The sequence below is a fragment of the Ascaphus truei genome, chromosome 15 (genome assembly GCF_040206685.1).
Source record: "Ascaphus truei isolate aAscTru1 chromosome 15, aAscTru1.hap1, whole genome shotgun sequence".
Classification (NCBI taxonomy): domain Eukaryota; kingdom Metazoa; phylum Chordata; class Amphibia; order Anura; family Ascaphidae; genus Ascaphus; species Ascaphus truei.
This window is the reverse complement of record NC_134497.1, coordinates 51637337-51651045: the sequence shown is the minus strand read 5'-3', so window position 1 is coordinate 51651045 and position 13709 is coordinate 51637337.

The following is a 13709-nucleotide window of genomic DNA, read 5'->3' as shown; positions in this document are numbered from 1 at the left end:
CCTCCCCCCTCTCTCTCTCTCTCTTCTCCTCCTCCCCCTCTCTCTCTCTCTTCTCCCCTCTCTCTTTACAGTAAAGAGCCTTCAGTTCCTCCCTTTTGATAGCAATGAGGTAACCTTGTCTTTGTTAAATTAACTCAAGTAAAGTTAACTGAGGTAAACATTGTAATAAATTAATATTGATCAGTGACGACTCTGTTTGCAACAATTGTCATCAGCGTTAGTTATAAATAATAGAAATGACGTAAGGTATATTCCATATACCATTAACGCAGCAATAGTGCCAGCAATAGCATTTTCCCTCCATCTTCCCCTGCAACTACTCTCAATATGGCTGCGCGGCGTCAAATGGCGCTGCGTTGCCATGCCAACGGAACGTCACGTGACGTAACAGCATCAACGTGATGCTCGTTGCCATGACAATGAGACACCACATGATGTCACGACGTCATGCGGTGCCACGTTGTCATGGCGACTTGACGCCGCGTGAGCTTACATAGCATCCCGTTGTCATGGCAACAGTGTCATTTAAAAAATAAAAATCTCCGGGTTGACCGTCAGTCGAAGGTGGCAACCCTGTGCATCACCTACACCTGTATGATTTAAAAAATAAAAGTGCATTGCTATTAGCGCGCCCTTTCTGATAATGCGTATATTCCTCCTTCCTCAGCCCTCATGTAGTGAAGTATTACGGCAGCTATTTTAAGAACACGGACCTGTGGATTGTTATGGAATACTGCGGAGGGGGTCCGTTTCTGACATATCCGACTAAGGAAACAACTGTAAGTTTATTTTTTATGGACCCAATTTCTAGTCCTAATGCAGTGTGTTCTATTATGTTTAGCACTACATTAATACAACAATTGCTTTTTTTTTTAATGATGTAAGGCCCCTTCCTTGGTTGTGTTTTGTAGAAATTGCTTTTATCTTTTCATTGGTATTGTGACCACAACTAAAATGTAAAGATTGAAAAAGTGTATTTGAATATGTGTGTGTGTGTGTATGTGTATATGTGTGTGTATATAATATATTTAAATGCACAGCCGGCACACCATTTGCAAGTACAGCCATACCCCGCATTAACGTACGCAATAGGACCGGAGCATGTATGTAAAGTGAAAATGTACTTAAAGTGAAGCACTCCCTTTTCCCCACTTATCGATGTACTGTACTGCAATCGTCATATACGTGCAGAACTGATGTAAATAATGCATTTGTAACAGGCTCTATAGTCTCCCCGCTTGCGCACAGCTTCGGTACAGGTCGGGAGCCGGTAATTGCTGTTCAGGACGTGATCACAGGCGCATGCGTGAGCTGCCGTTTGCCTATTGCCGATAAGTCCTTACTCGCGAGTGTACCTAAAGTGAGTGTCCTTAAACCGGGGTATGCCTGTAAATAAGTTTTGGTGCTTATCCCATAAAGCAATAACAGACCATACGATACTAGTTGCAACACGACATCAAGGGACAGCACGCAGGTAAGTAAATCATACATTTTCTAAATTTGATGGGGACCGAAACGTCGGTTTTGTCTTCTATCAAATATAGAAAATGTATGATTTACTTACCTGCGTGCTGTCCCTTGATGTCGTGTTTCAACCGGTATCGTATGGTCTATATATATTTATTTATTTAGTTATTTATTGTAACCGACTACATGTAACTATTACACATACCACCGGCCAGTTGACTTGATGGGAATGCACCCATTACAGAACAACCATTTTTACTGCTATTGATTGTGTGTGCATTGCGCGGTAAAATCATGTAATAAACTTCAAATAGATTAAAGCAGGAATTCCAGTAAATAGTGCAAATAGGGGTGTGCACTCAAAACAACTGGAAAATCCCATTGAATCACAGAGCAGCAAAGCCACACTCCAATAAAACAGAACAGTATTTGTGTTTTGGTTCACCGTGGGACTTTTCTTCAAGCATGTCCAACCTGCTAACGGGTGGCAAAGCTTGGAGATTTTGATTTCTGTAAAGGATATGCTTGTTGACGCAATCATTCTCATACCTCAATTTACACTGTGTCAGATTTCTGAAACTTGTTGATCTGTTGGGTGCTGCAACCATTGGTGGATTTTATTTACACAACGGCCGGATTGGTGAAGCCGCGATCGTGCCAAACACAATGCGATCACGGGAAGAATGCCGTTGACTGGAAAGGAAGTTTGCACACGATCTCAGCAGTATCTTTGCCAAATGAATAAGTCCCGAAGTTACAGACTGTTCAACGCGGGTTCATGTCGCGTGAAAGCTGCTTGTCATGTAGGTTTCATACAGTACATATCATGTAGATGATCTATTCGGATAGAATTGGGTCATCTTATACGGTGTTTTGAGACAGAGAAATAGGAAATAAATGGCAGTGAGGCACTTAACGGAGCAATCGTATCAACATTTTAAATGATTATTTTATTTACATAATTGGCCATGAAAGGACAAGGGACCCCTCGATCCCAAGTTCTAATTATGTAAAAATATAAATGTAACATTTTTATCAGTACTACTGTTTTTAAGAGGTTTTCATCCATTTGTTCCCCTTTTTCTCTGACCTCCCCTCCCCCAGTTACCATAATAATTACCCAAGAAGAAGTCGCAAATAATGACGTTGCGGCTTCCGATTGCCTGTGGGTCCGGCGAGAATTGTCGGCCATGTTGTTTTTCCCCAGGACGGAACTTTTTAATCTGTGGGGGTTTGTAACCTGTGAGTATCTCGGGATTGCTACTTTAACACCACCTGACTTCTCATGCTTCATACAGATGTAGTCCTTATTGACGGTCATATACTTAAATGTTTTGCTATATCTAAATATACTTTGTCTTTCTATGTCTTTGTTAATCCGATTTTATAATGTGATATATTGCTTTACCGTTCTGGCGTGTAGCTTGCTGCAACAAGCAATCAGTTTGACGAGATGTAGACACATGTGCCACATGGAGTAGGAACTAAGAATGCAAATTGTGATGGATTATTAAAAGTGCGTAGCTAGTGTCTCACGCTAAGAGGAAGTATTTATAGCTGGAGATGAGACAAAAGTTTTTGAATGAGTTTCACTTCATGTTTTCCAGTCGGCAGGTGCAAGCTACCTGGTGCACTGTTGTACCTGATAAAGTATATCTGTTTTTAAGGATTTGTAGCAAATAAAAATAGCACGTTGTAAGCCCTTTCACATGTTTCAGACACGTCTGCAACCCTGCCTTTCCCCATTATCTCTTAGCATACAGTGCTTCCACTGCAGCCAGGGATTCTGGGTAATGACATGCAAATTAGCACACAAAGGTATAAAAATATAATCGTTGACCCGGTGGCGGTTGAGCCCAACCAGGTGGTCCTAACTCGAAAGTAAGGCCCCACATGACTTCCGCAACCACTGCCGTGGTGGGCTCCGTCGTCGTCGTCACCACCACCACGTAGGGACCTGCTCTACAAGTAGGGCCCCGGGGAGGGAGGTGTGTTATTTGTTCTATTAAATGTAGGGAACTTGTTGATCCGGTATGTTACATTTCTTGGCCACAGTTAGTCACTGCAGTTTACTTGTGAATCAGATTAATTTGGGATTGACATGGCCAAACGAAGAATTGTGAGGGACCCAGACGCAGGTTTTGTTCCATCCCAAGGAAAAGCACGCCAACGCACGGCCAGAAATAGAGTGGGCCCCACACCAAAAAACTGATACAAATATATTCTTTTATTGATCCATATTTAAAAAAACGGAGGTAAGTACCCTCCTACGCGTTTCGTACCTGGTGGTACTTTATCAAGGAGTGATATGTTCACCCTATGCCAGCCTTTAAATACTGTTTGGGTTTTCCCTACTGGCGCCAAAAATTGCCTTCAAAAGGGTACTGCTTGACAGATAGGTTCCTCTTCCGCTTACTGCTTTGCAGTGCGGGAGGAGACCATGGTCGAGCTGTCCGAGGTTGGGCCCGTATCTCCTGCACTATAGGGAGGACGCGGTCCAGTTGCCATGACGGGGGCGGGGGGGGGGGTGTTACAGGGACGCGTCATGACGCGTGACGTCATTGCGCATTGCGTCTGATGTCACTGCGCTTGGGGGCGTACCCTTTTGAAGGCAATTTTTGGCGTGAATAGGGCAAACCCAAACAGTATTTAAAGGCTGGCATAGGGTAAACATATCACTCCTTGATAAAGTACCACCAGGTACGAAACGCGTAGGAGGGTACTTACCTCCGTTTTTTTAAAATATGGATCAATAAAAGAATATATTTTTATCAGTTTTTTGGTGTGGGACCCACTCTATTTCTGACCGTGCGTTGGCGTGCTTTTCCTTTGGATTTCCCTCCATTCTCCTGGTTGCACGCCTATCAAGATTCACAGGACTGGGGCAATACTAATTGTGAGTACTTTATCTCTTATTTACCTGAGGACTCTCCCAATGAGGCTTTACAGTAGGTCTGATTTTCTTTAATCTCAGCCTTTAACCTTCAGGGACAGAGATATCCTATTATTGGTACATGAAGTGCTATTATTATGATCACATATTATTATGATCATTGCATCTTCTTAAAGGAGATATCATTTATCAAGATTGGATTTAAATGTTGGAGCGCATATCACTAACCTACTCTTTGTTCCATCCCAGTATGTGTGCGCTGGGTAACTCCTACCATATTTTATCCAATGATCACAAATATTAATACACCTTGTGAGCACATTTACACATCTGACAGGTTCACAACTCTGCCTTTCCCCATTATCTCTTAGCAGACGATGCTTCCACTGCAGCCAGGGATTCTGGGTAATAACATGCAAATAAGCACACAGTCACTTTTTGCTTATATACTGTACAATTTTATTAAGCGCACTCAAGATCTGGGCAGTTAACCACAGATAAAATGTTTACATTGCATTTCCTTCACATTGTATACCAAACATAAGTATTTTTTTTTAAAACATATATTCAAAGCACTGGTCAAGTCTCTTTCTCTCTCTCTCTCTTTAAAAAAGAATCCACAAAAATCTATGTTCCTGAAGTATTCAACATATAACATCATACAACAACAGTACAATTTAAACTGTTTATTTTTTAATTTTGTATTATATATGTTGTACACATCATGAATATAGATTGATTTTGTATGTAATATTTGAGTATTTTTGACGATCCGTCTTGAGCATTTTATGGTTGATACGTGGTTATATTTTCTTAAAATATAGTACACTGTGGTATATATTTGGGTGCCCTCTGAGAATCATGGTAGATGTTTCCCATAAATTCTGGTCGCCGCGGAGACACAATGTTACCATGGCTACAACCGGCTTGATTTCACAACGTTCGCACGTCGTACGTCCCTTCCGGTAATGGCGTCCGCCTCAGGTGGAACACAGATGTTAGTGGGTGGGGGTGTCTGCACCTATATAATGTAACCCGCCTTGCCCGGCTCCTAAGACGTTTACATCAAGTGTCTATTTACATGGATTGCTCAGCCTTCGTTACCTTGTGGGGGTGCTGGATCCGTGCGGGCCTTGCATTGTAAATGCAATTATGGGCGCCAGGAACTTTATTCATACAAACAGGAGCTTTATTAACCGCCATGGATAAATGCTCAGTCACCACATACACTTTACAATATGTGGTGTGGAGGAATACCCTGCTACACTCTTCCCCTGGTGAAAAACCTCGCCATCCCCGTGCAAGGCCACTATATACATACAACCATAACATAACAACTTTAACAGAACACTTAAATAGAATTGAACACTTCACTTAATACAGAAATGATCAAAGCAAACCGATGCTTTGATGAATGCTGACATTCATAATGGGGTTGACCTACTGAATCATAAGCAATTCTAATTGGGGGGCGTTTTATTCTGACTTTTCCATATTTCTTGAACCGGCCGGTATATTGATTCAGAAATCTCTTCACCTTCTTGTTGATCAGAGAGGCTTCAGTTACTTGAGGCCCTGGCACTCTCGTAGTGCGATACTCAGCATCATTACAGTCTTTTTTTGGAATGAATACTGGACTTCCAGGATCTAGAGGCCTGTTTGTTGCAGCAGATGGGGAAGGAGGACGATGGCTAGCTTCCTCTTCAATGCGACCCACCATTCCTCTTTATGAAATGGCAAACTCCTTCTTCTTGATCTTTATCGGACGAGCCAGCCTGGTCCCCTTTGGGATCTTCCATCTCCACTTGTGGCATATCTGTTAGGGATCCAGTCCTGTCATTCTCATACACTTGAGGAATAGGTAATAAGTGATTTCTAGGCCAGAATTTTACCCTTCCCTCTGAATCTTTGATACGGTCTACAGGGATCGCAGGCAGCTGGGATTCCACTTCGAAATGGGGCATTTCTCCATCGGTCAGCCAGCTTATGCGTTCCTGGTATTCCCAGATTTCTCAAGAGAACCTTGTCCCCCAGGACGAACTTCCCTATAGCGCACCTTGCAATCGTATTGCCTCTTGTTATTTTGGTTCAGCTTGGCGGTGGTTTCTTCAGCCAACTGAGTCCTATGGAGGTTGTCTTTCAATCTCCTAATATAATGGTAGTGGGCAACATTGGACAATCTATCAGTGGAGGAATACCCTGCTACACTTATAACTAAACAAACTACAAGCTGGCACATGATGTGTAGAATGGCTTCATGCATTGACTACCTCTTCATTTGCAGTGATATGTTTCAATCTTGTACATACAGTTAGTATACGATGTAACCTACTGTAAGATGTATGCAGCTGACACACAAACTGCCCCCTGCCTGCAATAGGAAACTACAACTCCCAGCATGCTGTGCTGCAACAGGGAGCCACTTTCGGTGCAGGAAGATGTGACTTGTGATGGACAGGGTTTCAGCTAATGAGATTGGACTCTGGAGAGGTGGGACTAAGGGAGGAGATCTTTAAGAGTCCATGGCAGAGTACGCAGGAGCAGAGCTGGTGGATCCTGCGGGATCACGAGACAGACTGGTGGTGGTTAAGAGCAAGGCCACGATACACACAAGTTAGCGGATGCTGACTAAATGGAGCCTTGCAGGTCAATTGTGAGAGTGGAATCACAGCGAAGAGACATCTGCATAGCATCAGGTGACAGGCGGTGCAAAAGAAGGGATCCTCACTGGAAGCAAAACAGTGTTGCTGCACCATTACACAGGCCTTTTTTGCCCACCATTGGGTGATCACAGCATTAGACACTGAAACCCACCTGCACAGAGCTTAGTGGGGAGTGTTATTTTCCTCTGTGATGTGAATGTATTGAATGATTCTTCTATTAAGGATCATATGGTGCCCGAGTATCTATTGCTGGCTTCTTTATAAATACTATTGTACTATAAACATTACTATAGTCTGCCTCCCTTTGACCTACGGCCACATGTGGGGTAATGTATAGGGAAGAAGGATTCTGGCCCTCGCCATTATCTCTCAGCATGTAGAAATGTGAATGATGGAAGAAGCACACAGGAGCCTTTCTGTAAGTTAACTTACTTTGTATTTAAAGCATCAGAGCAGGTATATGCAAAAACGTGACGTTTCAGAACAGACACGTCCTTTCCTCAGAACATACATGGTTTAAATACAAAGTAAGGGAGAAGGAGCAGCTCAGTGATGTAAGACATTGACTGGCACTGAGAGTTTGAGCCTGGTTCAATTCCTGGTGTCGGCTCCTTGTGACCTTGGGCAAGTCACTTTATCTCCCTGTGCCTCAGGCACCCAAAACATAGATTGTAAGCTCCATGGGGCAGGGACAGTGTCTGCAAAATGTCTCTGAAAAGCACTACGTAAAACTAGCAGCGCTATACAAGAACATGCTATTATTATTAACTTACAGAAAGGCTCCTGTGTGCTTCTTCCATCAAATTTCTACATGTCCACTTGGATCCAGCTTTGAGACGCCGGGATCAGCGGAGGGTGAGCACCAGGGAGGGAAGTACTGTTTTATATATTTTTTTCTATAAACAACTGTGTGCCACTCCTCCAACCCCTTTTCATTATCTCTCAGCCTGCAATGCTTCCACTGCAGCCAGGGATTCTGGGTAATGACATGCAAATGAGCACTCAATGTATGTAAAAGCACTGCTGCTATGGTAAGGGTTATATTTTTCAAATAAACTAACGGTCTTCAATGTTGGGTATAATTTATCATATTAATGCATGACATGTAATAAACCTTTCTGAAATGATGAATTCAGAAAAATATGGAAAATAAAAGGATTGGGCCTTGAAGAATAAAATGTCAGGGAACCATTGATAGCCTCTCACAGGACCCAGGGATTTCCGTGAACACAGGTTGAAAGTAATATATAAGGCCATACAGGACTGGCTTGCAAAATCAGGAGGAGGGAGCCCACCAGGGGGGTCCTGACACGGAAGTTGAGCCACACCAGAAGTCTGAGCCCGGCTTCTGTGATCACCACCTGAGTGGGCTCCCTCCGTCGCACCTGTTCCACTGGTGTGTCCCAGGGGGAGAGCGCAGGTGTGCGGTAAGCACAGGGCCCTGTGCAATTGCATATGTACTACACGCCTTCTGCTATTATACCCTCCCTGTTGCTTTTTCTGTTTACTGTTTCCTCACTCATTTGTAAACGTTTCTGTTATCTCCAACTTCCCCATTCCCCTCCTATCCACATTTCTTCATCTCTCCTCCCCTCCACCTATGCCTGTACACATACACTGCACCATCATTTATACACTTTTTTACCCCTCAATAAAAAGCACCCATACAAATCCTCTATACACACCCTCTATCTACTCCTTCATGCTGTTTGGTATCTCTCTCCTAATCGCACTGGGGGGAGGGGAATGGGGTTGGGAAGGGAAAACCCTCGCTACTGCTAAAGATGAAAGTGACGGTGCTACAATCAGGGGTGGGGTACATAGGAAACAACGAGAAACAGAACCCCAAGGAGAGCACTCAATCACTATGAGTCACAGGTAAAGGTGAAATGGTAGTGTATGCTTAGTGAGGAATGTATACATTAAAACACTTTATTAGGAGTGATTACTCAAATAAAATAGAACGCTGTAGAGTATTCGCTGTATTTGCTAGACTATGCAAAGACCTGGCAACTGCTAGATAGTGTACTGCTATTAAGCGTGACTACCAGGGGTACTATGTACGGTCTGATAAAATCGTTACTGTCCAAAATTTGGGACACTCTGTTTAAACAGGCACTACTTGTGCCCTGTGATATCAGCTTTTGATCCTACTCACCTGGCTCTGCTAACCCTTTGCGACTTGAGGGTCACCTGTAGTAAGGCCAGCACCTTACCATACTGTCCCGGCCAGCTTTATACTAAAGCTTGCCGGGTGTATCGCGGGCTGACAGCGGGGCTTTTCTCCATTTAAAACGGAGTTTCCCGCGCGGCGGCCGCTTCAATAGATAAGCTCTAATGGCGCTTATTATTGAAAGCGCCCGAGGCGCGGGAAAACCAGCTGAAAACGGCTGAAGACTGCCGCGCGCCGTCCGTGGCTATTTTTAAGCCGTGGAGGCAGCCGCATTAGCATAAAGCTGGCCGGCACAGCATGTTTGCAGTATTTATACTATAGAGAAAAGAAAGAATTGCCGGCGCCAAATCAGTCCTTTAAATAATAATAACTCCGAATAAAAACCAAACGTCTCTTGAAAAGTCCCAAAAGTGTCCTTGAACAGATAGGCAGTGAAGGGGTCAACGAACGGCTCACACCAAATGGTAGTGCAATATGTAAAAAAGGAGAAGAAAACAAACAGATAATGGTGCAGTACGCCAAAAAAGTTGACATTAAAACATTAAAACTCACACATGACAAACATAACACACAATAACAGACAGACACTAGCAAGGCTATAATCCTAACAAAACGCTATTTATTAACATAGAAATACTGGGTTCCGGAGGATACAGCACTTAAGTCCAGAGGGGTAAAATTGAAACCCTACTTACAGGACAGTGGAGCTCCAGTTATCATCCAGTTATCATCAGAGAAGAGCACCTGAGCGATCTTCAGCTTTACTGCTTTTACCATCCACTGTCCTGTAAGTAGGGTTTCAATTTTACCCCTCTGGACTTAAGTGCTGTATCCTCCGGAACCCAGTATTTCTATGTTAATAAATAGCTTTTTGTTAGGATTATAGCCTTGCTAGTGTCTGTCTGTTATTGTGTGTTATGTTTGTCATGTGTGAGTTTTTAATGTTTTAATGTCAACTTTTTTGGCGTACTGCACCATTATCTGTTTGTTTTCTTCTCTTTTTTACATATTGCACTACCATTTGGTGTGAGCCGTTCGTTGACCCCTTCACTGCCTATCTGTTCAAGGACACTTTTGGGACGGTTTGGTTTGGTTTTTATTCTGAGTTATTATTATTTAAAGGACTGATTTGGCGCCGGCAATTCTTTCTTTTCTCTGTGGTACATTTTCTGACTGTACAGTCAGTATTTGCCAGGCTGCCTGCAATATTTATTTCAAGTATTGTTGTTATTATTTTTTTAGCGCTGTTTTGCACCGTCTTTTTTCGTTAGTATTTATACTATAGCCATACGTATAGACAGACAAACAGTCCACTTCTATCATTGGAAGCTTGTTAGCTGTAGCATACATTAATCTAGGTGTCGGCTCTATGTGCACAAATTATTTCATCATTGGTCAGACTGGGATCTGGGTTCAGCCATATCTAGACTGAGCCTTTATCCAGACCACATTTGTGTACACATCTACATATATAGAGCAAACTTTACCCAGCTTACCAACTGCACAACACTACGCACAATAGGTCAGTCATTATATCTGGGAGGAGACCACCCCATTTATATTAGTGGTACCTTGTTACATACTTAGGGGCCACTTCACACTGACCACAGGTTTAAGGCAGATTCTTTCATAGCTGCTATACCTAAGGCCTCGGTCCCGCTGCGCTCGTTGGCGCGGGCGGCGGGTCGCGAGTTCCCCACCAGCAGGGGAATCCTCGCGAGCCGGTCCCGGTCCCCACTGGCTGCACAGAGCACTACACGCTGTAGCGCGTCAGCCGCTGGAGACACCAGAGAATGGTGTTTTCTAGCTTTGACGCGTGACGTGTGTGGCTGTGAGCCAATGGGGAGGGGAGGCTGCGGGAGGAGGAGAGGCTTCGGGGAGCGGGGAGGAGTGTGGAGTGAAAGCAGGTGAGTGCCTTTCTCTGTGTGTGTGTCTGAGTGCGTGCCTGTCTGTGTGTGTATGTGTCTGAGTGCGTGAGTGCCTGTCTGTGTGTGTGTGTGCCCGAGTGCCTGCCTCTGTCTGTGTGTGTGTGTGTGTATGAGTGCGTGAGTGCCTGCCTGTGTGTGCGCGCGTGTGTGTGTGTATGAGTGCGTGAGTGCCTGCCTGTGTGTGTGTGTGTGCGTGTGCGCGTGTATGAATGAGTGCCTGCGTGTGTGTGTTTAAACTTACCTTCCAGCTCCAGCCCGAGTCCGTGGAGGGAGGGGGGGGGGAGAGTAGCGGGTCCCTCCGCTCAAGCCACGCCCCCCCTCCCTGTCAAATAATTCCCTGTACTGTATTCTTTGTGAAGTTCTGAGTACATTTTTGGCGCTATATAAATAAAGATATTTTAAATGGCTGGGAAGCAGGGGGTGCTTGGAGCTGAAACTCTGGCATTCATAAGGGTGATCATAAAGATTAGAGATGGCACTTTTTTTTTGTGGTGTCGGATCCTTTGGTCCATAAATCAGTCGCAAAAAGGGCGATCTGCCTTTTTCTGGGTCCACATGGCGGATTAATCCGTGGTCTGATTGTTATCAATCCGCACTCCGATTAAATCCATGGGAGGGGGATCTCTCTCCCTCTCCGCGGATTAATCCACCTGTGGATTTTTAACAGTCCGAACACGGTTTGTGGAATCCATTGATCAGATTCTTAAAAAAATCTGTCCAGATTGTATCCAGTTGCGGTTTTGGATGGATCCGTATGGATTGAAACTGGAACAATAGGTCAACGGATTTTTATAAAGGATCTCTCCGGATATCAAGATGGCTGATGGACCATGTCATATTTTGTCTCGCCTAAGAGGGCTGCCGACAGGAAGTTCGCTTCTTTCTGGTACTCTATTGCCTGCAGTTGTTTCTGGCCTTTAAATACAGATGCAGCATCTGTTATTTTAAGGCATCACGGCGCCATTTCGTGTGCGCTGCTGTACTCCACGTGGCATGAACGCGGCCAATCGCCCAAGGCACGCACGTTTATCGCGGTTGCTTTGTTTGAATTTTATGGATTGTGTGCAATTATATGCAATGAAATGAATGAATTGTAATGTGTACAGTACTGTGCTACTGTGTCAATTTCAGGTGTTTAAAAGCCAGAACACTATAATGCCATTTTATGCACTCGCGTCTTAAAGCGGTACAGTTGGAAGTAATCCCGCGCCATCACATGGGTATTCTGAGGTATACACCAAGTGATTTCGTAAAATTATGGCCGCTGCATCTGTAGCAGGTAGTTGCTCTCTGTCTTTGCTTGTGCAAAGTACTCTGTTACTTGTTCCTGCTTGAGCTCTGCCTTTTGTTCCTGTGATTGCCTGCCTGTGTGTGAACTTCTGCTTGGACCTGTCTACCCTGCCTGCTGCCTGGCTTGTCCCCGGAACCGGACCTGACTACCCCTGCATCCCAGGCCTCTGATCCCAGACCAAGGTCGGTGTACTACTCCCTACCCTGCGGGTTCGTATCCTGTTTTGCAGTCGGCAACGTTACAATTTTAAACTGCGGAACGGATTTTGAATGGAAAGCCCAGGAACAAGTTTTGGCACTTCCGCCGTCCTTTCCTATTGTCTGATTTTGCTGCACTTATTGTATTATTATAATTCTCTCTACTGTAGTCTTTGTGAAGCGCTGAGTACACTTTTGGCGCTATATAAATAAAGACATACAATACAATACTAATAAAGGTCAAGAAGAACAAATTAATTCAAAACAAGGAAGCAAAACGTTATGCTCTGCGCCACTTTGCGCAAGCGGCAGATCTATAAGAAGAATGTTAATCTTGTGTGTTTATATTTGGCTCCGATCTCTCAGGAACAGAGGTTACCATTACATTTGATTTTTTAACATGTGTTAACTGCGACTCCATTTGAATGAAGACGCAATGGGAGTGATATCCCTGTGTAATTTACATATGATGCCAGGGCAAGAAAATGATTCTAGTGTATTAATGCACAACATTGTCTGCTTGACACGCAGCCTTGGACTTCTGCAAATTGTTTCTTGGTTCTTGGTTCGGGTTGAGCTCTGTTAAAGATTTAGATCAGAAAACAAACATTCCTTAGAAAAATGATGTTGGCCTTAAAGTAAAAATGGCACTTAACCCTTTTGTCACTGGTGGGGCCATGGCACTCCAGCAAACCACGATCATGTGACCGCGGCGTCCCTTAACCCGGAAATGGACGAGTCACCCTCTTCCATCTCCCTGCACTACAGATCGTGTTCTGTGATCCAGAGACGTGCAGGACAAAATCTCTCCTAGAAAATGGCCCGACGTAACCCCTGGAGTGCCAAGAACACATGAAATTAGTGGCTAGGTCTTGGGTCATCCAAAGGGTTAAAGCAGCAATTATTTAATTTTTTTAATAGATTGATTGGGGCCAGGAGTCCTTCAGTGCTGAACCTCACTATTTACAGTCCCGGCCCCCCCGGTTCCCAAAATTACTATCGGTGATGGTGACAGGGCTCCAACATGGCTCCTGGTGTCGACCAATAGGACGGAATAGTGTTCTACAGGCACAAGTCCTGTAGGTTAGACCAGCGGT